Source organism: Suricata suricatta, unplaced genomic scaffold (assembly GCF_006229205.1).
Source record: "Suricata suricatta isolate VVHF042 unplaced genomic scaffold, meerkat_22Aug2017_6uvM2_HiC HiC_scaffold_187, whole genome shotgun sequence".
In the NCBI taxonomy this organism is placed as follows: Eukaryota; Metazoa; Chordata; class Mammalia; order Carnivora; family Herpestidae; genus Suricata; species Suricata suricatta.
In genome coordinates this window covers 13,447-31,835 of record NW_021863437.1, presented here as the reverse complement: position 1 = coordinate 31,835, position 18,389 = coordinate 13,447, and the positions used below count along the sequence as shown (strand labels likewise).

General features: G+C 52.8%; 3 non-coding genes across 3 annotated transcripts; 1 reads left to right on the top strand and 2 right to left on the bottom strand.

The window, feature by feature from the left end:
- The first annotated feature begins 3,496 nt into the window (after positions 1-3,496).
- Positions 3,497-3,568, top strand: TRNAQ-UUG. Its single transcript has one exon. It is a non-coding gene; the product is annotated as a tRNA-Gln (tRNA).
- A 6,047-nt stretch (positions 3,569-9,615) lies between these two features.
- Positions 9,616-9,687, bottom strand: TRNAM-CAU. Its single transcript has one exon. It is a non-coding gene; the product is annotated as a tRNA-Met (tRNA).
- A 4,770-nt stretch (positions 9,688-14,457) lies between these two features.
- On the bottom strand, positions 14,458-14,531 carry TRNAT-AGU. The gene has a single exon. It is a non-coding gene; the product is annotated as a tRNA-Thr (tRNA).
- Positions 14,532-18,389: the final 3,858 nt, after the last annotated feature.

Here is an 18,389-nt window from a genome sequence, read left to right as displayed (position 1 = left end):
TCCTTTGACCAATTAGGCCCTATTATTTAGGATGACAAGTTACTGGAAAAAACAGTTGTAAATGATACACCGTAGGCTGTATAGCCTGGCTAAATGCTGCAACTGCTGAAATATATTAGCAGTTCCTGAAGTTTTGATGTTTTGGTATAAGATCATTACTTAATACTCTGATTACTAAAGGTGTTAAGTGTCACTAAATTTCTTTGTCAAAGTGCATCATAATGAACTCTCCTCAGATGTTTAGATTTTTGTCACAGACGTGTTTCTTCCTCAAGGAAACTTATAAAAGAACTTTTGGGACAAATACAGTCATTGACATCTTTAAGACTAAGACTAAAATGGGTAGAATCCTCGAGCTAAAAGCTGCATTCAAGCTAAACAAAATGAGGAACATAGGACTAATGGACTGATAAAAATAATAGTTTTGTGACTCTTGTGGGAAACGTTGTTGTTCCTTTAGTATTTGCTTATCCAGACTAAGAAACTTTCTCTTAAGAAATCTATGATATCCAGACATGTCCTAAAGTATTTGTTTATAACCTGAAGCATTTATCTTTTCTCTCTACTTAAACTGTCTGAAATTCAAAAATTCCCAGTGAGTATTCTTTCTTTCATGGCAATTCCAATTGTTTGCATCAGTTCAATAAGATCTGTTCATTTTATAGTAAGACACCATCAGAAATACGGGTTATTTTACCAAGGCTTTGACTGGAATGTCCTATTTGAGAGCCATGCGTAGGCTCAGATATGACCTGACAGCTGTAAGGAGCTAAGGGTGACTTTATGGAACATGGAGCCGTCAAGCCTCGCGGACATGCTGGCTGGACACCTTGCTCACAGACTTCCCAGCAGCCCCCCAGGTGAGTCATACTAAGAACTTTTCTTGAAGAGTTACTGCGCGCCAGGCAGGGAACAGAGTGCTCTTATATGTATTACTTTATTTATTTCTTACACGAATACCATAGTAGGTCCTATAATTACCCCGATTTTACAGATAAAAAAATCTTGAGTCTTAGAGGGAATAGGGAATGTGCCCAACGTGACACAGCCACTCTGTGTCAGAGCCATGACCAAACCCTGGCCACCGGACCTGCAACCACATCAGCTGCCCCCGAAAGAGTCATGCCCAGTTCTAGATATTTATTGAACAAGAAACCTTCTTCTCTGCTCGAGGGAAAAATATTAAGTCAGAAAACTGAACAGGAAATCCATTCTTTCACATTAAGAAGTGATGGAAGCTCCCGTTGACTGTTTTTTTAAAGATTTCTTTTGGGGAGGGTCGCCTGGGTGGTTTAGGTGTTGAAGCCACCCAGCTCAGGTTATGATCTCCTGGTTTGGGAGTTCGAGCCCTGTGTCCAACTCTGCGTCAGGCTCTGTGCTGACAGCTCAGGGCCTGACCTCTGCTCCAGATTCTGTGTCTCTCTCTCTCTTTCTCTCTCTCAAAAATAAAATAAAACATTAAACTTTAAAAAATATTTATTTGGGTGGAGCAGACAAGCTGGGGAGGGGCGAACAGCGGGGACGACAGAGGGCGACAGGATCTGAAGCAGGCTCTGTGGTGACAGGCTGAAAGCAGGGACCCAGATGTGGGGCTGGAACTCACAAACTGTGAGATCATGACCTGAGCCTACGCTGGAGCCTCAACCAACTGAGCCACCGAGGCGTTGCTTGACGATTTTTAATACGCAAAGATTTTGGCTGAAGGATTTTTATTTGTCTGAAAGAAAACGAAGCCTCCGCATTGGATCTGTGTACACGGCAAGGATGAGTCTACTGTGGGTCTAAAGAGTCTTGATAGAGATTCACATTTCTCTTTCCAATCACAGGGGAATTTACCTTTCTCCATGATGAAGTCTGACTGAATGGATATTTCTAGTTTTCCTCGTTTATATGAAAAGGGATGTAAAATAGTAAACGCAAAACAAAATATTATATTTGCCCTAACGTCAGTACTGCCCATGATTGTGGTCTTCTTATAATAAACACTTTCGAGGGTTTAGACAGTGCACATGCCTTTGACAAATAAAGGGACAAATAGTAATGTTCACTTCAAAAATTCTTGTTTTTTTTGAGAGAGGGGCTTGTGGACAATTTGTTTTTCTATTACCAAAAACGTCATCCGACTTCTCTACTTAAGCACTGCTCACAACAGGAACATTGAACCCACAAAAATGATGAAACACACTAGCCATAAAAACGGACAGGAGTGTGTGTTTCCTATTCTTTTCTCCCTGCATAGATTCAGAGAGAGAAGGATGGCAAGACCAGTGACTCTCCTCACGCCAGGCTTCCGCTCTTGGTGAAGAAATATCTTCATTAAGACTCACTCCAGGGAGGTCCCGGGAATCGGGGCGCGGCGGAAAGGGGGCCGCCTAGCCCCCCACGCAACGCACATTCGTGGGGAACCTGGCGCTAAACCATTCCTAGACGACCTGCTCCTGGGTCGGGGTTTCCTACGGAGCAGAGCAGCTCCCTCGCTGCGATCTATTGAAAGTCAGCCCTGGACACAAGGGTATATTTAAAAACAACAACAACAACAACAACAACAAACCAGACTCACTCCGTGGAGCAAGTTCAAGGGGAAGGGAGCAGGGAGCCACTTGGAGTTTTCAGCTTCAGATCACGGTCAGGTCCAGAGTCAAAAGTCAATCTAGCCAAGGGCAGCAACTCTCATAACGACGCCTGAACGGACCTCAGAGGAGACCACGCTACATGACGGACACGCACCCGGCGAGGCGGGGAGGAGAGGTCCCCGTCCCGACGACGGCACCCTGCCCGAGGTGGCCCCGCCGACAGGTCCTCGGGGACCGCCCTCTGTCAGAGGTCCGGCTGCGGCTGAAGAAACCCCCCTTCCCAACTCGGGGTGCCCGGCACCCCGCCGACCCGCCCCTCCTCCCCCGCCGTCGCTGGGCCCGCGCTGCAGGCGGCGCGGCGGACTCGGGGGAGCTGCACCGCCATCCCCCCCGGCCCCCGGCACCGTCATGTCACCTCGCGCTCGCCCGTGTACACTCGCCCCTCACGCGCGGTCGGCTCCCACGCGCGCACTCCCACGCACGCACACACGCGGCGCCCTCCCCCCGACGGCAGCCCCACCGCACCTTCCCTCCCCGGGACGGAGCCCCAGAGGGGCGACCCCGGCCCAGACCTGCAACCACGTCGCGAAGTCAGATCGACGAGTGGACGCCAGCGATTCTGAGGGGACACCCGGACCCGAGCCACCAGGCCAAAAGGCTCCCGCGTGACTGTGCGCACGTGACCCCAGGAGGCGCGGGGCCCTGAGGCAGAGCAACCCTTGCCCTGGAATTCGCTGAAACAATCCTGTGAGCCGTCAGCACAGAGGCCTGATGCGGGGCTTGAACCCACAGTTCCTGACCTGAGTGAAGTCAGCCGGTTAAACCACTGAGCCACCTGGTGGCCCTGGTTGATCTATTTGAACAAACGTGTGTACAGGGTATAGAGTAAGGATCGAAATTTTGTCGCGTTTGTGGTGCCCGGCGGCCCCATGGTGTAATGGTTAGCACTCTGGACTTTGAATCCAGCGATCCGAGTTCAAATCTCGGTGGGACCTTCTCGGCTTTTTGCCTTTTTTTTTTTTTTCTTCCTGTGATCTCTCTTAAAACGCGCATTAGCACATACGTGGCCTTCACCAGCAATAATATTATCGGAAAGCTGAGCCCGCCCGACAGGGTAAACTTATTTCTATTATTTTCATTCTTTCCCCCTCTCTTCTCGTTTTCTACCTGCTAAATGTTTGCCCTCTCCTCTGCCTCATGTTCTCCAAAAATCAACTTAGACCTTGCAGCCCTTCTCCCTGGGGCCATCGCTGGCTCCTTTCAGCGGCATCAGTGCCTCCTCAACCCCTTAACATCCCCTTCTCATAGGATCCCTGTTTCAGTTCCTCTTGTAAGCAGCCCTCACTCTGGCCCAAGGCAGCAAGTGCCCCTGGAGGAGAGGTCAGTCCTGACGCCCCTTCGTCTCGGGTCTGGGTCCTGCAGCCCCTGGCTCGGGCCGTGCCCCCGGACTGGCTGAGTACCAACCTTTTCATCTGATCGGATTTCATCTGGGATTAATCATCCCAGAACCCAGGGATGGCTCCTTGTCCACGCCTGGGTCCTTCTCACTCAGTTTTCTTCCATGACCCCAAGTCTACACCCGCTAAAAACAAGATTTGCCCCAGACTGCCGCAGAAGTCTCCCTGGAGATAAATGTCCACAACGACTGGTCTTAATGAGGCCACTCAGTGGCTTAAGGCACCGTCTTTTGCATGTTTGGGGCAGGAAATCACTTTAGGAAAGAAGGGCCCCTTTCACTGCGTTCTGCCAGCCCCCCTGAAGTCCGCAGGTGCCCAGTGTTGATTCCCTACTAGGTGTGAGGAGCCCGGCGCCTGTCAGGGGCCCCGCCTCCGCAACGCACTAACCGTGCTTTTGCTGGAGTTCTGAGTGAGGCCCCGGAAGCCAGGACTTGGGCTGTGGGGGCTCCGGGCTGTCTCCGAGGGCGCGAGAAGGGGACGTCGGCTCCCGGACTGTGCCCTGGGGCCCTGCTCAGGCCCCACCTGGGCTCTCGGCCAGCTCGCCTGCGGGCGGAGCTAGCCCCCGCCACGCGGGTGCCCAGGAGGCTTGGAGACGTGCAGTCTGCGAAACGGGGAGCCGCTGCTGCCCACGGCAGGGGCCCTCCCTGAACCTCCTCTGGCCAAGGCCACTGGGATTATTTTTCCCTTTGGAGTCGGAAACTGATTGAATTAGTGCGTTCATCTCTGGCTCCATTCGTTGAGGAATGAGAAATGTGCGGGCCTTTCCCAGCGCAGGGTTCAAGGTGTCTCCTTTGGGAGGACCTTTTCCTCTTCTGCGCCAGGTCCTGGCAGCTGAGTGACCCGCGGAGGGTTTGCAGCCTCTGTCCCGGGAGTGCCTACCCACTCTGTGCGAACTACGAACTGCACCTGTTCTAGGCTTTAGGAAAATTCCCAGCTCAGCTTTCCAGAAAGAGCTACCCTGCAAAACTCGCTCCGCTAGGGGACCCCGCAAGACCCCAGCATTTACAGGGAGAGTGGCGTGATGTGGGGTTCGGTCGCCCCGCGTTGGGAATTTGGGGGTTGTCTGGTGTCGCGGCGCTTTGTTGCGCTTTGCTCTCTGTTTCCACCAGGGGGCGCCCCGTCCTCGCAGAGCTCCTTCGCCGAATCCTCCGTTCCCAGAGGCAGCCCGGCCAGGCGGCCCCGCACCCTTGCGCTCCAGATCCTGAAATCCCGAAGAGCAGCCCGGTCCGGCGGCTCCCCACCCACCGGCTCCGAATACTTTAATCCCGGGGGCGCAGCCACATGCTCCGGATCCCGGAAAAGCACCCGGAGCACACACGCAGCAGACGAAAGGGCGGCAGCGGGCAAGAGGCCCTTGTGTCGCTCCCGCAGGTGCCGGGTCGGACGCTACTCCGGTTTGTCCAGGACTCGCCCCAACACACGCATTCCCCGAGCCACGTGTATTCCGGAGCATCCCACGCCCGCTTTCCGTCGGGAGAGGACGAGGGGTGCGAGGCTGATGCAGGAGCCCTCCCGAGGGGTCCCGAGGCTGCAGGGACCCCGCCCCCGCCGCGTCCCAGGACCCCGTCCACAGGCACAGGTGCCCCAGGGCCGCAGGGACCCTCCCCCCTCCGGGTCCCGGGTCCCCCGCGCAGGTGCATGGCCCGCGGAAGGAGATCAGCTCTGATGGCCAAGCCGAGTGAAGGACCGCAGGGCCTGGCATCGTCCCCCCGGTAAAGCAGCGACAGCGTCCCCATCTCCCAGGGCGCGTGTGAGCCTCACGTGAGGTAACAGTACAAACACCTGTCCCAAAACCTGAACCCCTGTGATGGCTTGGCCAGGGTCACGACCTCACCTGCGTTCTTATTTAGGGGCCTGGGGCACCCCGTTCTGGAACCGCTTGGGGGGAAATCCGGCTCCATTTCTGTGGGACACCTTTGGATTTTCATGATCCACACCCCAAGGACAGTCTGTGACCCTATTTTTCTGTCCTCCACTATTCCCTGTTCCTTCTCTATTTCTACCAAGAGCCTTGATTTTCTTTCTCCCCTAGTCTCCCTCCTGGCTAGCTGCAAACACACCAGACCAAGCGTCGTCTCGGTGCTCTGAGACCGCTGAAGACCGGCGTCCGAGGTCTGCCGGTGCCTGAAGCCCCGTGACAGCCCCGCACTTCCTTGCTCCTGATGGCAGCGAGGGACTTACAAACTGCATGGCCATTTCCAATCCTGAAATCATACGGAGGGGGGTATAATTTGCGTGAATCCAAGGATTTTCGCGGGGAATCCGAGGGGTTCATTCCGAGAGGAGCCCCGGGAATGGACCGGCTGGAGGACCACGCACGGTCAGCGTGAACCCTTGCTTCCTGCGGGTGCGCTCTCAACACGCCCCATCCGTGTCCACGAACAGTGACCCCTTCAAGGTGCGGCCGCAGCAGCCGGAGGTGGGGGCCCGCGACACCCGCTGGCGTCTATCACCAAGTCCAGAAGGACGAGCGTGGGTCTCTGTCCCGAGGCCGAGGGCTCAGAGCGCAGTGGCCGGGCCGCTTCTCCGGGTGAGCTCAGCCCCGACCCGGCCGAGGCCCCCCCCGTCAAGCTTCCTCCAGAGCCCGGCCCTCGGAAAGCAGGACGCTGGGGGCCGGCGAGGAGGGAGACTGAGCACCCCTGGGAAGACACTCGGCAGATTTGGGACCCGAGGGGAGGGTGAGCCGCCGGCTGGGCGAGGATGGGCGCAGTGCGCGCCGCCATTCCTGCCTGGGCGCTGGGCGCTCCGGAGCACCAGGCCTCGGGCCGCGCCCCCCCCCCCCGGGAAGCTTGCTGGGGGGCGGGAGGGAGGAGCCGGTTAAACAAGCAAAGCAGGTGCGGGTCGGACAAGGGCGATCTGGGTGCCGAGGAAACCTACTGGGAGCAGGGAAGCCGGATGACGGCCCTGGAGGAAATCCCGGGGAGAACCCTGAGGCCCAGGCACAGGTGTGAGCGGCAGCTGCCCGAGAGACAGGGGCGCCGGTGTGAGGGCGGGCGGAGGTGTACTCGGCGCAGCAGGTGTGAGCGGTGGGCACAGTGTTAGAGGCCCGGGCAGGTGTGAGTGGCAGATGGAGGTGTGAGCAGCAGGAGCAGGTGTGAGGGCGGGCACAGGTGTGAACAGCCGGCTTGGGTGTGAGCAGCAGAAACAGCGAGTGTGGCAGGCAGAGGTGTGAGCGGCAGGTGTGTGCGGCAGGAGGAGGTGTGAGCAGTGGGCAGCGGTGTGGACGGCAGGCCCAGGTCTGAGTCGGGGACTTTTGTGAGCGGTGACAGAGGTGTGAGTGGCAGACGCAGGTGTGTGCGGCAGGCGGAGGTGTGAGCAGCAGCCGTGCGGAGGTGAGAGCTGTGGGAGGAGGTGTCAGCGCGGGCGCAGAGCTGAGGCGGGCGGGGGAGCACAGGCGGGACGGGCAGAGACCCGCTGGGAGATGAAAACGAGGAGCTGGGGGAAGAAGGGCTTCTCGGCGGCCGGCGCCTGGAGCCCGGCGCGATGTGAGGACGCAGGAGCCGCGGGTCGCGGCAGCCTCGCCGCGTGAACGGCTCCTCGGTATTTGATTTTGAACAAGAGTCTTCCTGGGGCGTCTGGGGCGTCTAGGGGGCTGTCGGTGAGGCATCGACTTCGGCTCAGGTCATGATCTCTAGGTTTGTGAGTTCAAGTCCAGCGTCGGGCTCTGTGCTGACAGCTCAGAGCCTGGAGCCTGCTTCGAATTCTGTGTGTGTGTGTCTCTCTCTCTCTCTCTCTCTCTCTCTCTCTCTCTCTCTCTCTCTCTCTCTCTCTCTCTGCCCTTCCCCAACTCGATCTTTTTCTCTCTCTCAAAAATTAAAATTAAAAAAGTTTAAACAAGAGTCTTTCCTTTTCTCCCTTAATAAATGTCTATCATCAATGTGAATTCGTGGGATCACTCCCTTCCCCACGGTTCATGCTTGTCATTCCGTTATAGCCTTTCACTAGATTGGGGTCAAATTACCCCGCGCGGAGCGGGGGCACGGGGAGCGCCTTCCTGCTGGTTTCTGTGTCCTTGCAGCAGACTGCCGAGCGGGCGTGTGTTTCATCACTTCCTCACTCTGTGACACAGCAAATCGTTCCACACTCGGTGGCAGGTCCCCTGCCCCAACCCCGAGGCCAGCTGTTTCTCAGAGATGCTGGGGCCTCCCCGCGGGGAAAAGTGCTAGACACCAACGTCCGGGAGCTCCGGGCGCTGATGCCTTCCACAATGGCTGCTTCCGAGCCCTTGTAATGGAAAGGCCTAGGGAATGATGTCATATTAATTTTTGAAAGTGTAGAACATTCACAAATGTAGCTTTTGAAAGGTAAAGGCTTACCAAAAAGCATGCTCGGAGAAATGTTCTCACTCCGGTTTACACACGCAGCATCACTGGGTGTCTGTGCTTACTAACTCCCGTCTTCCTCAAAACATTGGTCACCTAGGGTAACACTCATCTGGGCTGACCCCCCCCTTCTCCTTAACAATGTCCCCTGGAAGTCACTCGTGTCTTTTTCATGGCAGCATAGCGCTTCTCCTTTGAATCTGTATGACACTGTCTATTCAGCCAACATCCTGTATCTGGACATTTAAAGTTAAAATGCGTTTAGGGGTCAAACAAGCAAAATAAATGGAAAATGATTGGTCTTGCCAGACAGGAGCAGCTTCTCCACGCAGCTGGGGGAACAAAACAGGTCTCCGGTATGAACGCTGTTCCTCCTATCTTTCCTCTGGACGTCTTGCTCTGTGCATTCCTTTGTGCAGAGGAGTCTGTATTCTCCTGTCACCTTCTACGCACACATGGAAAGGTATTTCAGTTAGTAATTTTCTCTCAGTGTCTTCTGCAAATACATCAGAAAGACCACTACTTTTCTTCCTTGATTGTCCATGGAGTTCAGTGTATATTTGGAATGTTTTATTTTAATGTATTCCAGTGTTTTCTACCATTTCACATCTAACTTCTTTGCCTCTTGTTTTTCTCCTAACATTTCCATGAATCCAGTTTGTGTACGTATGGACAAGGAGAGGCTATGAAAGGGATCTACCCGGTTCAGGTACATAAAATTGCTTTAGAGAAGAATTTGCAGCAGCCCAGTACCATGGATTTGAATGACTGTCATAAAGTCGTGCACAGGTGTAGACACAGGAGTGCAAGAAGCAGAGAAAGCGCACCCCAGTACAAAGGCAGGTTTACAGTAGCAACCAGAGGCCTCTGGCAAACTTGAGTAACGTTTCTCCCTTGGGTGTAAGAAAACATGAGCGAAAATACAGTCAAATGCCACCTCAGGTGCAGGCTGTGCGGTGGAAGATGCTTTCACCTGTGGGAAGCAAACATGGAAAACATGAGCGAAAATACAGTCAAATGCCACCTCAGGTGCAGGCTGTGCGGTGGAAGATGCTTTCACCTGTGGGAAGCAAACATGGAACGTGTCTCCTTTTCCCTCTCCTACAGGTAAGATTTGCCTCTACTTTGAAATGAGCAAGAAGGCAATTACCAATCATTTGGAGGAGAAAGGAGGAACACACCACACGTTTCTAGAAATCAGGTACCAAGTCCCAGGTGAGCATTCAAGCCAGACGCCCTGGTTTTTCAGTCAAAAGGACCACGTAGCAGAGGATGGTTTCGATCCATCGACCTCTGGGTTATGGGCCCAGCACGCTTCCGCTGCGCCACTCTGCTTTGCCCAGGATATCTTGACTCTTTTGATCTTGTAAGGAAGTAGCCCCTCCGCCCGCCTGTCCGTCACTTCCCCCAAGTCCCTCGCTGCCGCCTGGGCGGCTGCCTGACCGACTTCTCTGGGAAGCAGGTGGCGGCGGCCACAGCGGCTTGCTCTCTAGCCAGAGCTCGGAGGCGCTCCCGGGAGCTGCCCCGGGCTCGGCCGCCTGCTGGCGGGGAAGAAAGGCGACGCCAGGGGACGTGGGGAGGAAGGCGACTCAGGGCTGACCGTCCTGCCCGCGCCGCCCCTTCGACAGCAAACGGGGGGGGGGGGCAGGGGAGGGCGGCAGGTGCCCCCCTGCGCCCGGCTCCCGCTGCCTGGGCGTGGTGGTGGGGGGGGAACCTAATTTTTTTCTCATTTTTTCCTGATAATGTCAGAGAGCCTTACTCCCTTGCTAGAAAGGGACACTGTAGCTAAATTAGACACTATCTACTACTACTAATTCCAGAACAAATAAACAATTGTGTAACTTTTTAGGAATCACTGGATATTGTAGGCTGTAGATACCAGGGTTCAGGAAAAGCTATACCAATCATTAAAGGAGACTCAATCCCACCTACTCCCCCTCCCCCGCCCCAAATAAATAAATAAACTGGGGTCTGGCTCATGGACGGTCTCCAGCCCTTGGAATGGTTTCAAACAGAGCAGGGCAATTACTATTACCGAGGTCACAGAGCTAAAAGATCATTACAACATAACCTCAGGCCTTTCAGTTAGGGAGGGACAAAACTTAGCAAATAGACCAAAGGACGTTTACTGGAAAAAAAAAACGTGTCAAGGACAGGTCCGCCAGTGGCGTCAGGCTGTGAGGCGGGTCTTAGAAACAATCCTTCTGACCACAGACTTGCTTCTCCCGGACAATCAAGGACCCGGAGACTATCCAGGAAAAGACTAACAATTAGGTCTCACTCAGTCGCCAAGGTCAAAGGAATTCCAATATGTGCTGGTGTGGATTGATGCTTTTACTAATTGACTAAAGGCCTTCCCCTACAAGACAGAAAAGGCACAAAGTAATAAATGTTCTGCTTTATAAAATAATACCGAGGTTTGGCTTACCTAAAATTTTGCAAAGTAATAACGGTAAATGGCTGCCTTGATTCTTTTCTCTAGCAGAACTCCTGGTTCTTGAAAAAGGTTTGCACATCCAAATACGGCACTGTCCGCCTATACTCAACAAACTCTAAATAACATCTCACAAGAATTAGATGCTTAAAAAAAATCTCTGTTAATTAAGTTAGGGCCAAACGCTTGGAAACAGAGCCACCATTGATTCCTTACTGCTCCTGCTTCTCCATCACCTGGGTTATCAGAGAGTCCCTGACACATGTCATTTACAAAGTCAGGGTCCCTCCTAGATTGTTTGACAGGTTTGGAATCTGTAGACATGATCTTAAGATGCCATCTACTTGGTCAGTGTAGTCTTCACTGGGTGTTTTTCTCTGTGTTTCTGCTACTGTTTCTGCCGCCTCATGCCGGACAGCCTTCCCGGAAAACCGTGCTGGGGCCACTGAACTGACCCTTGGGGGTCTCTGATGGCTGGACACCCACACCGTCCCTGATCAGCTTGAAGAAGCCAGAATGGTCATTGTCCCTGTCCCCCACCGCAGTCACGGGCCCTGCTCCGGGGGAGGAAGAAACATAAAAAGGGGTCCCATGAGGCAGGGGGAGATAAGGGACCTTGAGGGAGGCAGCGGCAGCCGGCAGCCACAGGTGGGGGTCTCCCTCGATCCAATCCTTTGTGGGGTCCCTCCCCTCATTACCAAGGGCATAAAGGGGGATCTAAATGAGATAGACAGTCTAACCCTGAGGCAACAGAGGCTGGCTCATGGCTCTACCCTAACCACCGTATACCCCTGGGCCAGGGAATGAGTCCCTGTGAGTCTGATCACAGACACTCGCCCCTTTAAGCCAGGAGATGCAATATGAATGAAGGAGTGAAAGGTCCAACCCCTAAACCCCTCTGGAGGGGCCTGTTCACTGTCATTTGTCTACCCCTACTGCGGTAAGTGTGACTGAAGCGGGTCCCCAGGTTCACTACAGCAGAGTGAAGCCGGCATGTCAAAACTGGGAACGCATTCTTGGTCCATCACCGCCATGTGAGCTGACCACACAGAAGAAGCAGTCCGCCACCCCAGAGGCTCCCAGAGACCGCAGCCCTGCCAGCGTCAGCCCAGACGCTGACTGATCTACGCACGGCAGAAGCTTGAGCAATCGATGGTCCGGTGAAACAAAAGACTGCACTTATCTTTATATGTTTCCTACTGTGATGCGCTGTCACGCCTCGTTTCTCATATTCTTGTGATTCTTCCTCTGCTCTTTGCCATAGGATTGGCCGAGGCCGCCTTGGCTGGCTGGAAATGAGATGAGAGGCTTCTGTTAACGCTCACCTTCCCCTTATGGATAAGATACTTCGTTGGTACCAACATAGGAAAACAATGGCCATAAGAGGCTCAAAACTTAGATGCCCACAAGTAGAACAAATCTCTTTCAGAAGACAGAGCAAAGGGAATGCTTCCAAACGTACTCAGCGAGGCCAGCGTCACCCTGACACCAGCAGCAACTGAAGACATGACAGGGAAAGAAAGCTGCAGACCATCATCTTTATGAACACAGATGCAAAGATCCTCAGCGAAATAACAGCAAAGTTAATCCAACAGCATATACAAAGAATTATACACCATGACCAAGTGGGATTTATTCCAGGTGTGCAAGGCTGGTTCAAGATCTCAAATCATTTAATGTAATCTGTCACACCAACAGGCTAAGAGAGAAAAAGCACATGATCAGATCAATAGATGCAGAAAAAGCATTTGACAAAATCCAACTCCCTTTCATGATAGGAATTCTTGGTCAATGTCTCTACCTTCTACCCAGTTTTGCTATGAACTGGAAACTGCTCTAAAAGTCTACTGAAAAATAAGAAATGCATATTAGTAAAGAAAAGGGTTACTGTGTATGGAATAGTACGGAAGGGAGTGACGTTTTGACACCGAAGCTAGGCAGGGAATAGTTTGAGAGCCATGCCCAGGAGCCGGTGGAGAGTCGGGAAGAAAGATTATTCTGAGTGTGGTCATGGTTTTAGCATAAGGCTCACAGAATTTAAATACTTCAAAATCTCTGGCAGCGGGATGCCTCCTAACGTTGGCGTGGTGCTTGTTTTGGATCAAGTTTAAAATGCAGTTGTGGACGATGACTCCGTAGCAAACCTGAGTAGAGAGAAGATCCCAGACTTTCAGGAACCAGCATTGGTGAGTGCAGGAGACCTAGGTGCGTGCTACCCGCCCGCCTCGCACATGGAGGCTTCTGTGATGCAGTGGTTATCCCGTTTGCCTTGCCCATGAACGGTTCCCGGTTCAGAACCAGGCATGACACACCCTTACCTGGGGCGGGCTGGTCCTTTTCTCTTCCAACAACTCAATGCCATGTCTCACAGATACTCGACCCGCATTCTGACCCAGCCTTCTGTCCCCGGTCATCAGTGGTCTCCAGTGCACAGCCTCGCCCCTTTTTCTCCCAAATTAGAGTCCCGGGGATGCACCAAGACAGGGTGGCTTCTGTGTGCCCTGTCACCAGGCCAGGTGACATAGAGGGGCACCTGGGAGAAGGAGTTGCTTGGGCAAAGAACATAAGCCAGAGAAATATATCAGGTGTAGAGAAGACCCCCGAACCGAGTTTCTTTCATAGTCGCCTACCAGTGGGGTGGTTTCTCCAGTCAGCACCTGCCAGCTCCTGGGTCTTCTAAAAGGACGTGGTATCCTTGACCATCACCTTGGACTGTGTTCCGTTGCAGGTGTCCTTTAAAATCCAGTCTTTGGGCAAAAAATTGGACTCCCAAAGAGGGCCAACATCGTGGCTGGCAGACCACACGCCTGACCCAATGCTCTGCTATTGCTGGTTGAAATTCTCAATAACTTTTAAACAGAAAGCCCTGTGTTTTCATCTCGCACTGAGCCCACAAATCACGTCACACGTTCTTCTCCCAAAAGCTCACAAAAGCAGCCATCATGCAATTTCACTGGTCCGTCCCGGGAGGAGCAAGAGGCTGAGACCTCTGCCACTTTCTGCTTGACAACAAAAGGCGTGCACCCTCCTGAGGTGGAGGGGTGGCCTCGAAGACTGTACGAAGACACGTCCTAGAACATCAAAAGGAAAAGGTCAACTAAGACATTAAAATTTTTTTCTAGGATTTGATTTTTTTTCCAGCCTTTTGTTTTAATCTAAGGACTTCAAGTCCCATTTGCCTCCAGTCTCTCGTGAGGCTTCGTGTTTCCTGTTGTGTTGTGCTCTGTTCTGCTTGCTTCCTCACCATTCTTACTCTTGCAACATTCTATCTCGTTACTGTACTTTTCAAAATGTTCCGTGACGTCCTGGAATCCGCAATCACGGGGGAGGAAGGGATGAACATCTCAGCACTTGATTTATACTCTATGCACGTTTTGTCTCTTTGTCTTGCCGTCTTTGTGAATTACATTAAAAGCCAAATGTTGAGGGAGACTGCGAGCTTCTTAGGAAACATGGAGGAGCTGTAGAAGCTTAAAATTAGAAAGTTATAGCTCACGTCTAGTTCATAGCGTAGCTTTGCTAATTCATGGTGACTTACAAAGTGCCTCAGACAGGTAGACTCCATATCCGAGGGTTTCGTCGGGTATAAACCAAATTTTGTTTTGTTTTGTTTACTTTTTACCCATTGCCTGTATTTGTCTTGAACACTTTACTTTATTATAAAACCTCAAAGGCCCCGCTGGGACTTGAACCCAGGATCTCCTGTTTACTAGACAGGCACTTTAACCAACTAAGCCAGAGAGCCCAACAGGCCGCCCCTCCTTGTCACATGTTGTTTTATGAAATTTCACACCTCAGTGAGTGTTTTTATTTTAGCAATTGCTTTAGGATTTCACCAGAAGACGAACCCGGCTCTGGGTCAGAACCCAGGGCAGCGCTCTGGCCAGAGAACGAGAGGTGTGTTGAGAAGCTCTTGCTCAGGAAACCGTCGGGCTGGGTTCTGAGAACCATCCGTTCCCTCAGGCCCTGCAGCGAGCCGGCGCTGCCCCTATAAACTCTCCTCTCCTTTGTCCCTCTGTGGGCAGCGACATTAGAAACAAGGCCCCAGATTTTATCCGTATTTCCCCCTGACGTTCGACCTCCAATGATTCTGTTTCTCCCACATGCAAAATACTCTCCCTCAGTCCCTCCAAGTCTGGTTCCTTTATAAGATCAACGTGAGCCCCAGGCCGGCCTCGTCAGCACCAGGGAGAGCTCCTCCCCCGGGAGGGAATCCTCGGGTAGGGTTCTTCTTAACGGCGACACCCAAGTCCTTTAGGAGTGACTGCCTCCCAGCAGACGCGCACAGGAGGCAGGGGGCGGCTCCGGACACACTCCTGTTCCAGAAGAACAGAAACAGGAGACGCACTGTCCACAGCGATTCTAGACGCTGGCGGGAACATGACGCTTCCTGACTAGGGACTCAGCAGTGCTGTCTGACTAGGGACTCAGCAGTGCTGTCTGGGAATTCTTCTCCCAGACCCTCGGCTCCGCCCTCTGGATCATCCATCCTGTGAAGAAGAATGTTCTCTTACTTGCAGCTGAAGACAGTCTTCTGAGCCGACCTCCTGCCCTAGTCTGGGAGGTTCCAGGCCCCCTTTTCACTTTCATTTTCTTTTCATTTTTCCAGGGCCTCTATCCCTTTAGTTCAAGAGGTCCATGCTCTTGATCTCATGAACACTGTTGGAGTTTATTCCTTTACACTGAGAGCTGGCAAACTGTGACCCATGGACAAAGCTGGCCAGCTACCTGTTTGTATAAAGTTTTATTGGAACATGGCCACACGTACTCTCTTCCTGTGATCTGCGGCTGCTTTCCCGCTACAGAGCAGGTCTGAGCAGCTTCACCGGAGACTGTAAGGGCCACAAAGCCAGAAATATTTACTATGTGGCCCATTGAAGAAAAAGTTGGCCGACCTCTGTATTAAACAAAGCCACGTTCGCAAACCTCATGAAAATAAGCCCTTGTTTACCTCGGCTTCCAACTGAGCTGGATTGTGGATGGCACAGGCAGGGCAAGCCCCTCACCCCCTTGGAGTGCCCAGGACAGATTTCACAATCATGCCTTTGGCTCCATCTTCAGGCCACATTTTCTGACAGTGCTCTGGATTTAATTCTTGCCTGAAAGTCACTTCTTACCTTCAGCATCGCTTTTCACCCGGAGCAGCTGGGACGAAAACCAGCCCTCCTGCAAGCCCTCTGAGTCCCGGCTCATCTGTGTTTACCGGTTCTCCCCTTCACGTCTCACATCTCACATTTTACTGTGAGCAGCCACAAAAGCGAAGCATCCCCTTCACAATTCCTTCTGGGAATCTCTTCAGCTGAGCTGGCCAGCTCATAGGATTGTTTTCTACGCTCGGTATGACTGCAGGCCATTGCGTTTCTAAATCCGCTGCCCTTTAGCCCAGAAGCCCTGTTCCTCCAGGTGCAGGTAGAACTTTCCTCAGGATTCACTTGTCCCTCCTGCGGTTCACCCACCCCTGGGCGGGGGATGCAGACCTAGGGGGCGGACTGCACCTGATCCCCGAAAATTCGGATGTCTCAGGAGAGCGGGGGGGGGCTATTTCCAGTGCTTTATAGGTGGCTTCCTTTTTCCCAGTGGCTCTTTCTGCCACACCCCCACACCCCCCCGAGTTTTAACCCCATCTGAGTGTGAGTCAGTATTTGACTGAAGGTACAGGCGGGTCCCTCTGCCAGCCCAGGAGCCCTCTCTGCGCGGCTTTCTCCCCTCCAGGCCCTGTGCCCGATCCCCGATCCCCGGCCGCTTTGGCCTCCCTGAAAGTCTATGTTTGTGTCCCAGTGCAGGGACCCTGCCTGGCTCGTCCTCCTCGTGTTGGGCCTGGAAACTGCCTCTGGGCAGTAAGCTAAAACCTTCGGGAGACTCCCCTCCTCCATCCCCCATCCGTCAGGGCTCGAGGTCCCGCAGGGTCAGCAAATGCCAGAAATGGGCCCTCACATCTGTCTGTCTGGCGTCCGTGTTTCCACAGGGAAGAGCGTCCCTGCAGCCGTGAGTCCGCAGGGAGGAGCGGAGGCCCGCGGCCCCGGTCTCCGTGGTCTTTTTCGGGAGCCTTAGGACTTTCAGTGCCATCCACGGCGCTGCGTGCACACACGTCCTGCAACGTCTGACGTCGCTGAAGTACGTATTTACAACAGTTCACTCGTCCACTGCCGAGCAGGGACAATGGAGTTTCTTCCCATCTCACAAGACCACCAGCAATGCTGACTCCCTGCCTTTCGGGTGGGCTTTCCCCGCGAGCACAGGGTTTGAGGGGGTGCGAGGGCTGGGGGAGGTTCAGAAGCAGCAGAGGGGGGCTAGAGGGGGATTTCCTGCCCTTGAGTAAATTCCAGAAGGACACCCACCCCCACCTTGTCCGGGCAGGGTCGGAGGGCTCTTCTCTCCCTAGTCCTACAACAGTTGACTTTACTCTTTAATTTTGCCAGTTGGATGGCAGTAATGTCGCCTCTTTTTATTTTTTATTTCGGTGGCCATTAATGATTTTGAAAGTTTTTGTACAACATCTGTTGGTCTTCATATAGCTCTCTCTCAAGTTACGTGTCCTGTTTGCCCATTTCCTTGTGACTTTACTGTTGTTCATGGTTTCTTGCCACCATATTGTCTGTCTACCTGTGTCTCTCACTGGCCCTTGTTACTATGGACAATTTACATATACTCTCCCATCATCATATTTATTTATATTTGTTATGTCCTTTATTTTACACAGTCTTCATTTTAATGGAAGCAAATACCAGAGTTTGTTTATTTATTGTCTGTGCTTTTGAAGTTGTTAAAAGTTCTTTTCTTCATATACTTCTAGTAGCTTTAGTTTTTACTTCCACATTTAGGAATTTAAATTACCAGCTAATTCTACTGGGTAGCCCATGTTAAGAACAATAGTCATGGAATGTTCTGGAAACCTTTGTGTCTGTCTATACACATAGGATGCTATCTCTGATCTGGTTTTTGTGGGACCAGCAGTCATGTCCCACCCCAGCCCCAGCCCCATTCTTACCCCAGAAATGAGAGATCTGGGTTCCCTTCCCAGCTTCTTAAGTGCAGGGCCCTTGGGCCGTATCTCCTTTCTAGGAGTTGAACCTTGTCTGGGCAAAGACAGAACCCAGAGCCGTACAACCAGAGGACTTGAGGGGGCCCCTCTCTGTGGGTGAATTTAGCAGACAAAGAGAAAGTTCTTGATGTGGATCCGGTCAATCTGAACATTCCAAACAAGGATTGGGCCTTATCAAGTGAGAATCTGGAAGACTCTTCTTTGCTTGTCAGGTAGAGCTGACCTAACGGCCTGGTACTGCGGTGCTTTTCCTCGGTTACCTGAGGACCCTGTCACACTCTAGGTGTTCAGTGGTGTTAATTCCAACCTGCGCTCCAGACTTGATTTCAGCTCAGGAGACCCCAAGTGTCCCATCTGGGAGCCTCTTTCATGGACGGGTATATTCCCCGCCACAACTTCTAGCACCCTCGATAGAGTGTGGTCCGCAGACATGGACGGTGGTCACCCGCGTGTGCCCGGTGCAGTTAGGATTCTTGGGGTCCACCCTGTCCCAGAGCTGTGGGGAGGGCTCCCACCCTCTGCTCCTCCAGGGACTCCCTGGGCAGGCGGTTCCAGCCCCTT